This window comes from Salvelinus sp. IW2-2015, linkage group LG14 (assembly GCF_002910315.2).
Source record: "Salvelinus sp. IW2-2015 linkage group LG14, ASM291031v2, whole genome shotgun sequence".
Taxonomy (NCBI): Eukaryota; Metazoa; Chordata; class Actinopteri; order Salmoniformes; family Salmonidae; genus Salvelinus; species Salvelinus sp. IW2-2015.
Window position 1 is genome coordinate 47,940,264 of NC_036854.1, and position 16,557 is coordinate 47,956,820.

The window sequence follows — 16,557 nt, forward strand, 5'->3', positions numbered from 1 at the left end:
ATGTAAATCTGAAACAGTTTATTAACCACTATGCTTCCAGTAATGCACTGTAAATTCTAGATATACAGTATGTTGCATTAGTCAGGCATTACAGTAATATGCTGTAAATTTGTGTTTCAGTAAAGGTCCTGTAAATCTACAGAAATGTACTGGCTTCTGTGCTGCAAGTATTTTACTGTAAATTTACAGTAACCTAATGGCTACTGTGCTGCCAGTAATTTACTGTAAAACATTACAGGAAATGTTTTACAGTGTATGTAGGGAATGGGGTGTCATTTGGGACACAGAAATGTTAAGACAAGCCAGACATGGCTTATTCTACGTCCCTGGCCTTTTCCTTTCCACAGCAAATTTTCTCCCTTTCTCTCAGCTCTCCCTTTCTGCTGCTCTTTCTCTTTCATTCATTTCCTCCCTCTCTTGCTCCATCTCTTTCTTGTCATCTGCATTGTCTAATAGGCTTTGGTTCTACAGCCCAGCTGTCTGTAGTGATTAGACGGAATGGAAAGGGGAGGGAGAGAAGAGAGAGAAAAAGACCCTGTAGCAGAATGATTGTTGGACTTGGGATCTGTGGGAAGGAATTCTATCACAAAACCAAGGTACTTTTGATTTCCCTATCCTGCTAGATCTAGGCCTATTTGTGCCCCAGCCAACTCCTCAATCGTCCTTGTCTTTCTGGCTACATGTTTGGAATGACAATCAACACCAGAAGAGTTAGCTGAACCACATAGGTCGTGTCTACACTTGACACTAACATGCGACTTCTGCTATCAGAATAAGAAGATCAAATTGAAAAGATGGGTCTCGATGCACAAAAGTCCGTTTGTGGTCTGATTGTGTTCAGATCTGGCTGACCTCTTCAGGAGATGTTCAGGGGTGCATTGTGTGAGGATTTCTCCTCAGTCTGGATGCAAACAGGCTACGGAAAGATCATACAGTGGATGACATCATCAGCACTCCTCCCACAAGTCTCCAGAAAACTTGTGTTTTGGGACCGAGAGGCACCTTTTCATTATAACGTTGGAGGTAATACAATCCTAGCGTGTGAGGAACATGTTCGCTGGCCTCAAACTCTAGCCAGCTAGCTAATATTTAGAAAAACTTTTTGGGGTTTGGCTACAGTTATGCRAACCCGTTTGCAATCCCTTTAGCGTTGCTTGTTAGCTTGCTGGCAAGCTACAGATGTTTGCTGGCTTGTTAGAGCTACAGCAGTTAGCTACTGCCATCAATTGTTGTTGTGTTATTATCATATTTTACCTCTTCCACCGTTTGTAGAATGCATACTGGCATTTGAATACAATACGGGAAAAGGGAATCCGGACACACTGTGGACACATGTAAATGTACAGTTGAAGTCGGAAGTTTACATACACCTTAGCCAAATACATTTGAACTCAGTTTTTAACAATTCCTGACATTTAATCCTAGTACAAATTCCTTGTCTTAGGTCAGTTAGGATCAACAATTTAATTTAAGAATGTGAAATGTCAGAATAATAGTAGAGAGAAGGATTTATTTCAGCTTTTATTTCTTTCATCACATTCCCAGTGGGTCAMAAGTTTACATACACTCAATTAGTATTTGGTAGCATTCCATTTAAATTGTTTAACTTGGGTCAAACATTTCGGGTAGCCTTGCACAAGCTTCCCACAATAAGTTGGGTGAATTTTGGCCCATTCCTCCTGACAGAGCTGGTGGAACTGCGTCAGGTTTGTAGGCCTCCTTGCTCGCACACGCTTTTTCAGTTCTGCCCACAAAATGTCTATAGGATTGAGGTCAGTGCTTTGTGATGGCCACTCCAATACCTAACTCTGTTTTCCTTAAGCCATTTTGCTACAACTTTGGAAGTACGCTTGGGGTCATTGTCCATTTGAAAGACCCATTTGCTACCAAGCTTTAACATCCTGACTGATGTCTTGAGATGTTGCTTCAATATATCTACATGAATTTCATCCTCATGATACCATCTATTTTGTGAAGTGCAACAGTCCCTCCTGCAGCAAAGCACACCCACAACATGATGCTGCCATCCCGTGCTTCACGGTTGGGATGGTGTTCTTAGGCTTGCAAGCCTCCCCCTTTTTCCATCCAAACCTAACGATGGTCATTATGGCCAAACAGTTCTATTTTTGTTTCATCAGACCAGAGGACATTTCTCCAAAAAGTACAATCTTTGTCCACATGTGCAGTTGCAAACCGTAGTCTGGCTTTTTTATGGCAGTTTTGGAGCAGTGGCTTCTTCCTTGCTGAGCAGCCTTTCAGGTTAAGTTGATATAGGTCTTGTTTTACTGTGGATATAGATACTTTTGTACCTGTTTCCTCCAGGCATCTTCCACAAGGTCCTTTGCTGTTGTTCTTGGATTTATTTGCACTTTTCGCACCAAAGTACGTTCATCTCTAGGAGACAGAACACGTCTCCTTCCTGAGGCGTATGATGGCTGCGTGGTCCCATGATGTTTATACTTGTGTACTATTGTTTGTACAGATGAACTGGTACCTTCAGGCGTTTGGAAATTGCTCCCAAGGATGAATCAGACTTGGTGGAGTCTACAATTTTTTTCTGAGGTCTGGCTGATTTCTTTTGATTTCCCATGATGTAAAGCAAAATGGCACTGATTCTGAAGGTAGGCCTTGTAGTACATCAACAGTTACACCTCAGATGATGTCAATATCCTATCAGAAGCTTCTAAAGCCATGACATAATTTCCTAGGCTTTTCCAAGCTGTTTAAAGGCACAGTCAACTTAGTGTATGTAAACTTTTGACCCACTGGAATTGTGATACAGTGAATGATAAGTTAAATTAATCTGTCTGTAAACAATTGTTGGAAAATGACTTGTGTCATGCACAAAGTGGATGTCCTAACCGACTTGCTAAAACTATAGTTTGTTAACAAGACATTTGTGGAGTGGTTGAAAACGAGTTTTAATGACTCCAAGTGTATGTAGACTTCAACTGTAGGTGTAGATGCTTGACGCATTCAGAATTCCATGATCAGAACTCTATGATCAGATTACTAGAGCTTCATGAACTGTCAAGTCTAGACACYGCCAGACAGATCTGGCTAGCCTCGATCTAACATTTCTCGGCTCTTGCTACCTAGAGCTCAATGATTTCGAAACTTCTGTGAAGTGCAGTTGGAATTTTTGAATTTTTTCATCCCCTACTGATCGTCTGTCTGGAGGTAGAGAGAGAGGGTGGGGTAGATAAATAGAGAAGGGGGGGTAGATAAATAGAGAGAGAGCGTACAGGGAGACAGAGAGAGAGAAAAAGAGAGACAAAGAGAGATTGAAAAAGGGCACAGCACACACACCTTGTACATACAGGTAAGCCTAATTGTTCATCTCCAAAACCATTACAGTGCTGTCCAGGCACTAAAGCAATTCATTACTGAATTATACCACTCTAGTTGCTGCCTGCTGCACAATGAATGCAATAGGCCCTGGGGTGCTCTCCTCATTACCAGGTATACACTTTCCCAGTGTGTGTCCCAAATGGCACCCTATTCACTATGTAGTGCATTATTTTTCACCGGGGCCCATAGTACTATGGTCAGAAGTAGGGCACTATGTAGAGAATAAGGTGCCATTTGGGACACAGMCACTGTCCTGTACCAGGGAGGGAAGGAAAAGCTTTTAATAATAACATTTAGTATTCAGATTAAACTGCTATATAAATTTATATGCAGCTGTAACCAGAATGACAGGGGCTGTGTCTCAAATGACACCCTATTCACTATATACTGCAGAATATAGGGAATGTAGTGCCATTTGGGATAGAGATATGTGTTAGATATTAGATTACAGTCCACTTAATTCTAATTGTGTGTGTGCATGGCTCACAAGCTTTACAATACACTCTTAGAAAAGGGTTCCCTTTTTGGTTCCAGATAGAACTCTTTTGGGTTCCATGTAGAACCCTCTGGGGAAAGATTTTTTCCAAAGAACCCAAAAGGGTTCTACCTCGAGCCAATAAAGGGATCTTCAAAGGCTTCTCCTAAGAGGATAGCCGGAGAACCCTTTTAGGTTTTAGATGGCAATATCTTTCCAAGAGTGTACATACAAATAAAGGAAACAACACCATAAAGTATCTTAAAACCGGCCGTTGGTCCACCACGAGCCAACAGAACAGAATAGCTWCAATGCGCCTTGGCATAGATTATACAGCGGGAAAGTATTGGGAAAGTATTCAGACCCCCTTGACTTTTCCACATTTTGTTACATTACAGCCTTATCCTAAAATGTATTAAATTAAATGTTTTCCTAATCAATCTACACACAATACCCCATAYTGATGAAGCCATTTTCTTTGCAAATGTATTAAAAAAAWWAATCTGAAAAAACATATTTACATATGTATTCAGAACCTTTGCTATGAGACTCAAAATTGAGCTGAGGTGCATCCTGTTTCCATTGACCATCCTTGAGATGTTTCTACCACATGATTGCATCCACCTGTGGTAAATTCAATTGACTGGACATGATTAAGGAAAGGCACACACCAGTCTATATAKGGTCCCACAGGTCCCAAAGGTCCCACGACTTTGCATGTTGGAGAAAAAATCAAGCCATGAGGTCAAAGGAATTGACTGTAGAGCTTTGAGACACGATTGTGACGAGGCAGATCTGCGAAGCGTACCAAAACATTTCTGCAGCATTGAAGGTCCCCAAGAACACAGTGGCCTCCATTGATTTTAAATGGAAGAAGTATGAACTTCTAAGACTCTCCAGAATTGCTGTGTTGAGATGGGAGAACCTTCCAGAAGGACAACCATCTCTGCAGCAATCAACAAATCAGGCCTTTATGGTAGAATGGCCAGACGGAAGCCACTACTCAGTAAAAGGCACATGACAGCCCGCTTTGAGTTTGCCAAAAGGCAACTAAAGGACTCTCTTACCATGATAAAGAAGATTCTCTGGTCTAATGAAACCGAGATTGAACTCTTTGGCCTGAATGCCAAGCGTCACTTCTGGATAAAACGTTGCACCATCCCTACGGTGAAGCATGGTGGTGGCAGCATCATGCTGTGGGGATGTTTTTCAGCGACAGGGACTGGGAAACTAGTTAGGATCGAAGGAAAGATGAACAGACCAAAGTACAGTGAGAGATCATTGATGAATACCTGCTCTAGAGCGCTCAGGACCTCACACTGTGAAGAAGAATCACCTTACAACAGGACAACGGCCTTAAGCACACAGCCAAGACAACGCAGTGGCTTCGGGACAAGTCTCTGAATGTCCTTGAGTGGTCCAGCCAGAGCCCGAACTTGAACCCAATTGAACATCTCTGGAGAGACAAATAGCTGTGCAGCGACACTGTCCATCTAACCTGACAGAGCGTAAGAGGATCTGCAGAGAAGAATGGTAGAAACTCCCCAAATACAGGTGTGCCAAGCTTGTAGCATGATGTCAAGCAAAGAGGCAGTGAGTTTGAAGGTAAGCCTTGAAATACATCCACAGGTACACCTCCAATTGACTCAAATMATGTCAATTAGCCTATCAGAAGCTTCTAAAGCCATGACATCATTTTCTGTAATTTTCCAAGCTGTTTAAAGGCACAGTCGCTCTTCGTGTATGTAAGCTTCTGACCCACTGGAATTGTGATACAGTGAATTATAAGTGAAATATTCTGTCTGTAAACAATTGGAAAAATTACTTGTGTCATGCACAAAGTAGATGTCCTAACCYAACCAAAAGTATAGTTTGTTAACAAGAAAAATTTGTGGAGTGGTTGAAAAAATTGTTTTTATGACGCCAACCTAAGTGTATGTAAACTTCCAACTTCAACTGTAAATGCTATATTTCCATAATTCTTTTACCTGTTTTTGCTTTTTCGTTATGGAGTATTGTGTGTAGATTGATGAGGGAAACGTTTTTTTATTTATTACATTTTAGAATAAGGCTGTGACGTACCAAAATMAGGAAAAAGTCAAGTGGTCTGAATACTTTCCAAAGGCATTGTACATGTGTCTGGGATTCTATTGGAGGGATGCGAAATCATTCTTCCACCAGAAATGTCATAATTTGGTATTTTGATGATGGTGCTGGTAAACTCTAAAATACACTGTGGTAGGTATTAGATTCCAGTCCAAATCATTATAAATGCATTTGTACACGGCTCACAAGCCTTACATAAAAATAAACGACCTACAGGTAACTGCCCAAAAAAACYAAAAACAATCAAAATGTCAACTTTTATTGGCATGAGTCTTTGCCTGGAGGCAGAACTGAGTGATTTCCGCTAGATAGGCTGATTGCAAAGTCAAAATTAGCTAAATTGTAAAATTAATGAAAACAAAAATGTACTTTTTGGTCTTAATTGAAGGTTAGGGTAAGGCTTTACAACTAGAAGTGTGGCTTAGTTTAGGGTTAAGGTTAGGGTTAGGTTTAAAATCAAATTTTATGACTTTGTGGCTGTGCCAGCGAGTGACCACTGTGCCAAGCTGCCTCCAGAACAAGATTCATGACGAAAAACGTCTCTTCATAGAGCGTTGGGCCACCATGAGTTGCCAGAGCAGCTTCAATGTAGCTTGGAATAGATTCTACAAGTGTCTGGAACTTTATTTGAAGTATTCGACACCATTCTTCCACCAAAAATGTCATAATTTGGTGTTTTYTTTGATGGAGGTGAAAAACACTGGGTGTTTCTCAAAATGCATACTATTGTACTCCGAAGACACAAAACTGAGCACAGAGGGCACATCTCGAATGCGTACTCCGCTTGTAAATATTTTGACGCAAGCTTCAACGGAAAGTATGCAAAGAAATATGACTCAACAACGTAAAAAATGACGCAACATTTCTTGAAATCAATTCGTGCTGTGTACATGCTGTATTAATTTTTGCATGTTTACCTGCCTATGTTGGRCATTCCTATTGGAGATATTAAATGGGGGAAATAATTGGGTTTTGAGAAAATAAGGTCTGAGGTTAACAGGCTTGGGATATCTTATATGTTTTATTCTTTGAGATATTATCAGTCAGTTAACATCCTTTAGGAATTATGAAGCCTTTCTGTGCTCAAAATACAGTGCCCTCAGTAATTATTGGGACAATTAAGCATTTTTTCTTCTTTTGACTCTATACTCCAAAAGTTTGGATTTTAAATTAAACACTGACTATGAGGGTTAAGAGCAGATTGTCAGCTTTAATGAGGGTATTTTCATCCATATCAGGTTAACCGTTCAGAAATTACAACACTTTTTGTATATAATCCCCCCATTTTAGGGGAGCAAAAGTATTGGGACAAATTCACATACAGTACCAGTCAAAAGTTTGGACACAGAGAATGCCAAGGGTGTGCAAAGCTGTCATCAAGGCAAAGGGTGGCCAATTTGAAGATTCTAAAATCTTTCTGTGTTGGGTTACTACATGATTCCATATGTGCTATTTCATACGGTTGATGTCTTCACAATTATTCTACAGTGTAGAAAATAGTAAAAAAAAAAAGAAAAACCCTTGAATGAGTAGGTATGTCCAAACTTTAGAGTGGTACTGTACATGTACACATGCATGCATGCACACACACAGACACACACTTCCCTCTCGGGATAACAACCTGTTGACAACTCCCCTAACCCCACCCCTCGTTTCCAGCCTCACAGACTCAGTCAGTCCTACCCAGCAAGAAACCCTACCCTGTTTGACTCCAGCTCAACCATGCCACCACCACAGCAAGACAATTCTTCGGTAGGGGAAATAACTTTCAGATTCATTCCCCGAGTCAAATCTGAAAGTAAAATGAGATGCCTATGGCTAGGCAGGCAGAGGGGTGGAAAGAGAGAAAGAATAACATATCTAGCTACCTGGCCAGCGAACAGAGGGCAGGAGGGAGAAACAAAACAGGACCCCACTTACATCCCAATTTATAAATCCCTCCTTCATGCATAAGTTCGTTTACATCCCAACTGGCACCCTATTTCCTATTAGTGTACTTGCTCTGGTTAAAAGCAGAGCACTTCATAGGGAATAGTGTGCATTTTTGGAAGGGCCCCTAACCTCCAGAAGACTATATGCTAAATTTACCGTGCACTCTTAGAAGTAAAGGTGCCTGGAATAACCTTTTGGGTGGCCACACCGGCAGAACCTTTCCAATTGAAAAGGATCCTTGAGTAACCCCTCAGAAAAGGCTTTCGAGGAACCCCGGTGTAAAGGTTCAAACTGCAAACTAGCCGACAACAAAAGCTAGCTAGTTTGACCGTGGGAAAACTACGGCTCGCTCTTGCGCAGTGACCTGTTGCCATTCAACAAGGAAGAATTTTGTTAAAATGGTCCRGCTCATTAAGTCAAAACGTGATTGGTTGATTCCACTGTCACTCCAAAAATGTTGCCCTAATACAGTTGAATGGCAGATGCCTTTATCTGGCTTCTAATGGCCTAGCCAATGGCTGACTTTGCTAGCCAGATTTATCTCCCCTGAGACCAGCAATGAAAAATCCTGATTGGTTACTTTTTTAAATCTTTTGTGTTAACCCTTTCCTTTCCAACAAAAACTGAAGAGATTAAATCAGAACATAATTTTAAATAAAATAATAAAATAATCCTAATTTATATAAATCCTTAGCCCTTCTCTGAAGGTGTAGAAGGCCCATTGTTCCCAACTGTGCTCTATTTTTACCTTAGCATTCATTTTTTCAGTATTCTAAATGTCTAAAGAATCCATAAGTTGTCCTGAAATGTGAAGACAGAAATACTGGACAGTTTTTACTTTTATAATGGTGGTGATTTGACAAAATTACAATCATGTCCTGAATTGGACTCGCATTTTTCTGGTCTCGGTCTTGACTCTGTCTCTGACCCCTTGTCCCACATCCCGTTCTCGGTCTTGACTCGGACTCGATATGTTCCTGTCTTGGTCTTGAATCGGTCTTGGTTTAGGTGGTCTCAAACACACCACTGCTACGAAGCAAGTGACAAATAACGTTTGATTTGATGTGATGTGAGAGTGAGTGCCTGTCAGGCAGACTGAGGCAGCATCCAAAATGGCACCCTACTCCCTACGTAGTGCACTAGAAAGAGAGAAAGAGAGAAGGAGAGAGAGCAAGGGTGAAAWAAAATAAGCCATTGTGAACTACGGTTGATGAGTCTATTGGCTGCAGTTCATCATCTGGTCAATAAAAAGGGCATGGGTCGACATGTGCAGTGTCACATTAACGACTGTACCTAGTAAACGACACTGCATGAGTGCCAAATGCCATCCTATTACCTTTATAGTGCACTCGTTTTGACTAGACCCCTATGAGTCCTGGTAAAAAATAGTGACCTATAATGGAATTAGGGTGCCATTTGGGAAGCAGAAATTATGCTCTCTGAGGGGTCATATCTCTCTTCTCTGTCACAACATCATTCTATAGTTTGATGCTCTAGAGATATTACACTGTAACCATCAATCTTACTCTGACAGGCATTTATCACCCTCTCTCTGTCTTTCTCATTTCTCTCGCTCATCTCTCTCTCTCTCTCTCTGGGCTTCAAATATCTCTTCTTACTTTCCAGTTCCTCTTTGGCATATACTGTAATCGACAGTGACTCTTCAGAAGTGAAATATGTTCCAGTCAACATGAACATTCAATTATCATATGACAAATTCCTCATTGACAGCTACGTACTTGCTTCAAGGTCTGTTTCTCCAACCGTTGTATGTTAACCGTCCTCCTTACATCACACACTCCATCCATCAATCGTTTCTGGATCATTTGACAAATAATGTTTCCCGAACAAAAATAAAAGCCTCTTCCTTCAAGGTAATGATGATGATCATTAGAGCAACCCAATCAACGCTAAAATCCTTCCATTTTGAGTCCTTTATACTGGTTTCCTAACCTGGTCCCAGATCAGTTTGTTCTCTTGCCAACTCCATTGTTTGGCATGAAAATAAGTGACAATGGGTTGGCATGATGGTACACACAGATTTTCCCATATGGCCCAAATATAGATGGGGATGACAGGACAACGTCGATTTCTACCACTGTCTGTCCTGAGAGTTGTCCGGACTTTTCTGAGTATGTGTTAAAACAAGCAGGAAACARCATCCTGAGGCGTTTTAGTATTGATAAGAACGATGAGCCGTGTCAGTGGCCAGACTGACTGACTGCCTGACTGTCTGGTCTGACGAAGGAGGAAAATAAGTCACCCCTGAAAGAGCCTGGAGAGCTCCAGGGAACCACTCAGTTCACCACACACACTGTTCACCTCTGTACCCTCTACACACTCTGTTGGAGATCACCATTCATCTACCAAACACACAATAGAGGCTGGTAAGGGGGAGATGGCCCCTAGTAGTGGCTGAAGTGAAATGGACGGAACGCTATCAAACCATTCCATTCATTCACCAGCCACAACTGCCACCGCATTTTCTCACACACACTGGCTAACTACCCACTCATCAGCAATCCCTCAAGGTCGAAGATGATCTCTTCTTCACAGGTCTTTTAGGTGGCTTGATTCTGGGGGGGTTGTACACACTATACTACAATAACAAGGTCTGTTCAATACAAACCAAAATGTAACAGAAGACCACGTGTGCTGTGAAGCCATGCTGTGCTGTGTGCTGAAACMTTTCTATGAAAACAACCGTGAGTGTGGTTATGCGTTCTTTCACCTTTCAATGTTGTGATGGGTTAGCTGCAGCTAACTGCTAAAATAATCACTGCCTTCTCTCGTTGTCTTCCAAGTGGCCACGTGTAACTTTTTGGGAGACTTGAACAAATTCTCCTAGATATGATATATAGTTATAGATCTATCACTCTACTTGAAAGCAAGTCTAAGAATTGGTAGATCTGTTCTATGTGCGCTATTTCTATGCGTCACGTTCTCATGTTTTGTTTTTTCATCTTTTACCTTCGGTTTTTTACACCAGCTTCAAACAGCTGAAACAACAATATTTTTGGGAATGGAAAAAATATTTCACAGCCGATTAGATGGTACAATGATTCTCTACACTATACTAGCTTATTTTCTCACATAAACTGAAATTAGGCAGACTATTAGCGTTTTAGCAACCAGGAAATTGCGGAGCCATTTCTGCATAGTGTGACTTTAATGGCTGGTTTGAAGCATAGTAAATCACTTTCATCTGACAAAAATGGATGCATTCACCGTCGCCATTAGACACTACGTCCCAAATTGCACCATATTCCCAATTTAGTGCACTACTTTTGATCAGGTCGCATTGGGTTCACATAGGGCTGTAGACAAAAAGTAGTGCACCATGTAGGGAATACGGTGCCATTTCAAACACAGCCCCAATTTAGAATACATCCAGGAAGCTAGAAATAACAGAATTTATCAACAGGAAGAGATGTCGTCTAAAACAAGAACACCTGGAAGATGGTGAGTGATCTAATTTGAAGACATTGCAGCAAAACTAGAAAGAAAAACAGCATTTAAATACTGGAGATCAAGGAAAGCCTCGGAAATGCATTTAAAACTGTCATTAAGGATAGATGGCCTAGTCTATGCATCTAAAATGCTAGTAACTGAAGGGTTGCTGGTTCGGGACAAAATCTATCAATGTGCCCTTGAGCCAGMCAATTAACCCTAATTTGTTTCCAAGGGTGCCGTACTATCTGGTGTATGTGACTAGAGTCTGGGATCTGGTTAAAAGTAGTGCACTATATAGGGAATAGGGTGCCATTTGGGACGCTGCCCGGTGTATCAATATGCCTGTGTGTTTGTATGCATGGAAAGCTCATTTTAGATAGGGCGGGAAAACAAAATGAATGTCGGGGAGAGAATCAAAGAATCAAACACATATCCACCAATATCTGCTCACTAACAGGTTGTGGACCTGGACTATCACTTCTAAAAATGCCCCTAAATTCCTCAATAAAACCTAAATTCAAATAAGTGCCAAAAAGTACATGAAGGAAAACATGAAACGACACCAGTACAGTCCCCTGGGCCATTCAGCCTCAATTTGTGTCTCGATTCTCAAAACCGGGCGGGTAACCTGTGGTCTCTTACTATGAAAGTTCTCCATCTGAATATCACAATTGAAATCTTCCCTTCTCTCTTTATTATTTTTGTGCTGAGAAAGGAGACGTAACATAACAGGGCCAAATATCTTACACCCTGTTTCATTCCGCCTGTTCACCCTACCTCTGCAAAATAAATTTCACTCATTTTTCAGATGGAAGATACAAAGACGTTCCATCATTATAGAAGGTCATTGCTGGCACCCCATCAATTGTCTGATTTTTTTATTTTTTTATATGCATAAAACACAGTTATTACAAACAGCTCTCACAGAGGGGAAGGAGATGAGAACCATGATGAATCACAAAGTCATCAGGTACAGAGAGAAAGAGAGAAGGAGGGGGYAGAGAGAAAGAAAAGAGAGGGAGAGCAAGATAGAGATAGAGAGATGAGAGAGAGATGGGTCAGCATGATGTGGAAGACAAAGTGACAGGGTATATGTGTCAACTCCAACATCTAGACTGGTAACGGTCCATAGTAACCCAGGCTAAATATAATTATAGCATAAAAAAAACAGAACACACAAACTATCTATCTTGCAGATTCACAGATGACTGGTACAAACACATTTTCAAACAGGTTGCATGTGTTTGATTTTACAAGAGAACCCGAGGGAGTCATACTATGCATTAATAAGAACAGAACATAAATGAAAGCCAAACACAGCATATGGTCTTATTGAACATTCAAGAGTTGCAGTGTGATAAGTTGTGCACAGTGGCCAAGATCCAATAGACTGCCTCTGCACTGGGTGAACTACCAATATAATATCCGTAGGTAGGTAGCCTGTAGCACCAACTTTATGTCTGCATCCCAAATGTCACCCTACTCCCTTTATAGTCCACTACTTTTGACCAGGGCCCTTTTGGACACAGGCTATCCCCTCTATTTTACCTGTTAGAAGTTTTAACTCTTTGGTTAAAAGAGACAGCCATTTCTCTCATGCTTGTGTGAACAGGCACCTTTGTGTTGTGCTTCTTTTGCGATCCTCTTTAAGTTCTTGTTGTTAAGGGTGCTAGCATGCCAACTGCAGATCATCACCAAGCTTAAGACCTTACCACTTCCTCAGTACTGCGGGTAGTTTGCATCCTGCTTCTGAGCTGCTGAGGCTTGATGCAATCAGTGTGAGATTAAAGGCAGTGCAGAGAGCATGTGGGAGGAAGTACTGTACGTTTGGTTTTTACTTGGTCAGAACAGAACAGGAACAATAACATAGCAACAACACAGCTGTGATGAAGCCTTTATCTGTATGCACTTCAGCCTAGTCCTTATGTAATGTGGCTCGTGTTGCTTGTTTAACAGTATAGCTTCCACAATCACAAGTACACTATTGGGATTGATCTTGCGTCTTCTGCCTCGCAAACACACACGACCGCCCTCTTGACAATGTCTTACCCAGTTATGATACCGGAAAAAAATAAATTCCATGGTGCGGGTGGAGGCATTTCAAGCTGAAGGTTTAGGTTACCAACACAACTCGTCATTACACCTTCAAAATATTAGCGTACAGAATGGGAGATYGAAGAAGCATTACTTGGAACATTTCTGCCCAGTCAGTCTATGGCACAGAGTCCATGAGCAACTCAAAAAAAACAATTAGGTGTTTGTGAGTCTAAGACCACTGAAACGGTGAACATGGTGCCATTTGCCCAGCAGAACTCAGTCAATATGGTAAAAATCCAGACACAAATTAGCCTGGATTCGGCACAGACCTCTCTCTCTCCCAACAGATGGGACCCAATTAGCCAGCTGACTCCAGGAGAAACACTTGGGCAGCCAGCCACATGGAGCGTAGAGCCAGGATGCAAATTAATAGAGGGGGGAGGGGATGAAGAGAGGAGGAAAGAGAGGACCTGAGAAAGCCATCTTGGGAAAGTAGAAATTAATTAGGGGGACAGCAGAGGTGGAGGAGCAGTTTTGGAAAACGTAACAAAGAGAAAGAGAGCGAGAGAGGAGGGAGAGAGAGAGCGAGAGAGAGGGTGGGTGATGAGAAAGAAAGAGGTGAAAGTGTTGTATTGAAGACAGGAGAGGAGAAGCAAGAGGAGGGGAGAAAGTGAGGATGGATGGATCCCAAGAGATCTTAGACAAACACACACCTGAAGGGTGTGAACGTAGAAGGATGTATGATTGTAGTAACTCCCGGCATTGAATCTTTCTCTATTTATTCATAAGATTATCCAACTGTAAAATCAACAGAGGCATATTCATTTTGAAACCCATATGTAGTTAGTATTCTATAATAGTCATATTTCCTCCTTCCAACCCATTGATTAAATTAGTGTGGGTGTCAATCACTGATCCATTGATAGTGGAGAAAATTACAAAAAGGTACTCCCACTGCCTCAGCTACTATGTATTGTCATGTTTTCACGCAAAACGTATAGCTGCATCTTGTCTTTAGAAAGGTCACTAGGCAAAAACATTGACCAAATTGCCATGTCCACTTTTGTGAACATACACAAATACAGACCAGCATCATTCTTGCCTCACAGTCTTTAAATGTTTTATTGGAAAATACTTGCAAACACAYTTAAAAGAAAGATGCATACCATACACCTATTCATGTTTATCCTAAAGAAAGTAGGTTGAACTAAAATTCCACATCCTTGCACATTCAGCGACACCTCCAGAACTGGATCATCAAACACCTGTCAGGTGGATGCAGCTTCGGTCACATCTAGAGGAAAGCTTTAACCTTTTCTGCCGCCACAATCACAGCTTCCAGACTGATTTCAAATGTCTCTCCCACTCACCTTAAAAGCAGGTAGAAAACCTCCCCAAAATAACCTGCCATAGAGCATTAAACTCCAAATGACAATTTTCAAAGCCTCAGATCTGTCAAAAGCTCTCCTCTCTCGTCCTCTGTCTCTCTTCTTATTTTCTCTTCCTCTCTCTTCCTCTCTCTCTCTCAACTTCAAGGCTGCATTGACTTTGTTGCTATCCCCAGAATCATTCTCCGAAAGCAGCACAAAACCTTACTTAAAATAGTAGAACATTGACAAATCAGATGAAATAAAACACAACGTAAACACAACTGTAGCTAKATTTGTTGAAGCTTAATCAAGCTACTGGGTGATCATTCACAGAAAACTGTGGTTTAAATGAAAGGGAGAGATTTAAAGAAACATATACTGTATCTTCACCTAATACTTAACTGGAGTGGATCTTTAGAGGGGCAATATGCGATGGGAAATACAACAAAATGGTCATCACACCCTTTAATTTGATAAACAGCCGAGGGAGGGGCTAAATACATGTTGAAAGTGAAATTCTCCACAGAAATGTGGCCTCTCTCTGCCATGTATGGGTCTCTAAGACATCTGGTTTTGTAAACCACCTCTTGTTCTGCTGTCCTTGTCACTTCTGATTATGCTTACAAGTCAATTCCCTCCATGGTTCTTATATACAGTTTGTAGGAGTATCCTTTACCGTTTAACCTCTATTTTAGGACCCGTGTAGGTATCAAAACAAATATTTTAAAATMATTTGATGAAATATAGAAACACATTGAATAGCACGTTCATAAATGGCAGAAACACAAATAAGGAATAAGGTTTTGAAYCGTCTGTCCTATATCTAGGAGATATTACACATATTTAACCCCCTTTTTGGGGGGGCACAAAACAACTTCCACACTTCCATTCCTTTTTTTTTAACCTGTACTGAGTTACCTTCAGACAAGTCGTAGAACAGAACGGAGAACACCATCGTGTTCGTGAGAGTCTCATCTTTCCATAGAGGGGTCAAATTAGTTRGGACYCTACAGACGTTTTTGTTAAAAGACAGATTTTCAGGATGTCTCCTGGTCTTACTAACAGCCCTGTAGCTCTGCCACTTTCAAATCAATCAATCAATCAAATTTTATTTGTCACATACACATGGTTAGCAGATGTTAATGCGAGTGTAGTGAAATGCTTGTGCTTCTAGTTCCGACAATGCAGTAATAACCAACAAGTAATCTAACCTAACAATTCCACAACTACTACCTTAATACAGCACAGTGTAAAGGGATAAAAAATATGTACATAAAGATATATGAATGAGTGATGGTACAAACGGCATAGGAAGATGCAGTAGATGGTATAGGTGTACAGTCTATACAATATGAGATGAGTAATGTAGGGTATGTAAACATAAAGTGGCATAGTTTAAAGTGGCTAGTGATACATGTATTACACTAAGATGCAAGATGCAGTGGATGATATAACAGTACAGTATATACAATATACCATATGAGATGAGTAATGTAGGGTATGGTAAACATTATATAAGTGGCATTGTTTAAAGTGGCTAGTGTACATTTTTTACATAATTTCCATAATTCCCATTATTAAAGTGGCTGGAGTTGAGTCAGTAATGTTGGCCAGCGGCCACTAAATGTTAGTGGTGGCTGTTTAACAGTCTGGTGGCCTTGAGATAGAAGCTGTTTTTCAGTCCTTCTGGTCCCTGCTTTGATGCACCTGTACTGACCTCGCCTTCTGGATGATAGCGGGGTGAACAGGCAGTGGCTCGGGTGGTTGTTGTCCTTGATGATCTTTATGGCCTTCCTGTGACATCGGGTTGGTGTAGTGTCCTGGAGGGCAGGT

General features: G+C 41.0%; 1 protein-coding gene across 2 annotated transcripts in view; it reads right to left on the reverse strand.

Annotated features, from left to right (window-relative positions):
• Window positions 1-16,557, reverse strand: part of LOC111973382 (E3 ubiquitin-protein ligase RNF152) — a 67,921-nt gene that overhangs the window by 44,103 nt on the left and 7,261 nt on the right. The window contains exon 2 of one of the 2 annotated variants that reach the window (XR_011480951.1): window positions 7,048-9,003. The exons of the other annotated variant lie outside the window; for it this stretch is intronic. The gene's annotated coding sequence lies outside the window, so the exon portion shown is untranslated. Of the gene's footprint in view, window positions 1-7,047; window positions 9,004-16,557 lie in introns of those variants that run through there. 2 annotated transcript variants of the gene reach the window in all.